The sequence below is a fragment of the Amblyomma americanum genome, chromosome 9, assembly GCF_052857255.1.
Source record: "Amblyomma americanum isolate KBUSLIRL-KWMA chromosome 9, ASM5285725v1, whole genome shotgun sequence".
Taxonomy (NCBI): Eukaryota; Metazoa; Arthropoda; class Arachnida; order Ixodida; family Ixodidae; genus Amblyomma; species Amblyomma americanum.
Window position 1 is genome coordinate 54412087 of NC_135505.1, and position 1986 is coordinate 54414072.

The following is a 1986-nucleotide window of genomic DNA, read 5'->3' on the forward strand; positions in this document are numbered from 1 at the left end:
CGCCTTTGGTGGAGCGCTACGGATTTGAACGGGTAGCACAGTTGAGGGTACGTGCGAAGACCCCGAATTACATTCCAAACGCGTGACAAAGGCTTCCGTGGATCAAGTGTTTGGCAAAATGTCCTCTATCGTTGTGTTTGCAGTGCCTGAATTCTGCGCTGAATCTTCTGTATGCGCCTAGCATCTCTTAGGTCTAGGCGCGACTTTGTGCGTCGGTATCTGCGCTCTGCCCTGCGCCGTTGTGATCGCAGTCGCTGCAATTCGAAGTCAAAATCGGTGTAGTTTGCGACAGGGTATAAGAGGCAGGTGGCGTGTTCCATGGCCTCCTTAATGTTTTGTTCAAGACCGTTACAGAAGCCCTCTGCGCAAGTAGCCTTCAAAAGTAATTTAAAAACTGTCCAGTCAATGCGCTGCCTACACGTGGCTGGGGAAAATGTGGAATGGCCGGTAATAATCAGATAGGTTGGGATATGGTCGCTGCCATGGGTTTCTACATCCGAAAACCACCGGACGCTGTTATTAAGGCACTTTGAAACGAAAGTCAAGTCCAAGCAGCTGCTATAAGTCACCCCTCGTATATAGGTCGGGCTTCCGTCATTCAGGCACTGGAGGTCATGGTCAGAGGCGAAGGACACAAGCTGTCTTCCCCTAACGTCCATCCTAACGCCTCCCCACATGGTGCGATGAGCATTAAAGTCACCCATAATAGCCCACGGAGCAGGTGTGGCTGCCATCAAACCACTCAACCTTCTGGCCTCGAAACGACTTGATGGCGCCAAGTACACCGCCAATAGCGTAAACGTCAGGTCACGGCTCTTCACTGTCAGGTCAACGTACTGATTGTCTTCGTTCGGAGGAACTGAATGTTGCACATATGTAAGTTCACGTCGAATTTAGACGATGACTTTGCTGGATCTGTTGCACGTGGGTGATGAAAGTGCCTCGTAACCGGATATTCGCAAAATTGCCGGGGTATTCGGTTCACAAATCACAAGAATGGGGAAGTGATTCTCGTAGACATAGTGCCGTAAATCGAAAATCCGGGACTGGAGCCCACGAGCATTCCATTGGAAAATGAAAGCTTGCTTGACTTTCTTTTGAAAAGACAGGTGCGAAGGACCCATGATGCCGTCTACTGTAGAGCCTCAAGAACTGGATGTAGCGCGTCCAGCACTTGAAGTGCGCTATGTTCGGCTGGCGTGTGTAGGCTGGAAAGCAGAGCACGCATGGCATTCATTAGTGTCGTGAGCATTGCAATCACTTGCATATCTGGGCCATGGCCCTGATCGTGCCTGTTTACTGGACCAGTCCTAAGCTCTGCACACTGCCCTGAGTGCGCCAACATCCCTGACTTAGTAGGCGTAGAAGGCCTTCGCAGTGGTGGCCAAGTTGAATCTGAGGCAGCAGGTCCAGCCTCACCAAGCGCCGGGCTCCCTTGATTTGGTACGGTTTTTGGTGGAGGCAGACAAGCTGCAGTTGGGTTTGGGGCATTATTGTCAAATGTGACTGCTTTCTTTGACGACCTGCGGCGGCGCGAACGACGTCGTCGCACGTTTGCGGCGGCTTGTTTGTGCGTAGAATAGTCTCGCACCATTTTCTTCAGTACCGCCCGCTCGGTCTTTAGACGGGGGCAGTCTTTCGAGGAAGAGTCTTGAGGGCCGTGGCAGTTGGCGCACTTCAAGGTAGTCGCGTGGCCGATCCTCATGCACTTCCTGCATTGAAGTGGCTTAGGCACAAAAGGTCGAACTGGATAACGAAAGTGCCCAACCATCACGTACGATGGTATACAGTCACCCTTGAAGGTCAGCTTGATGCATGGAGATGTGCCTAACCGCTGAACTTGAATGATGGAAATGCCGTCGGTTGCCGGCTTGATCAACATGTGGTAAATCTGCATCACAGATGGCGATATCGACGTTGTAGATTACGCCAGCCGTAGTGCCGCTGCCCTGGTGAATAAGGGGGCGTTAACTGATGTTGCCGAGT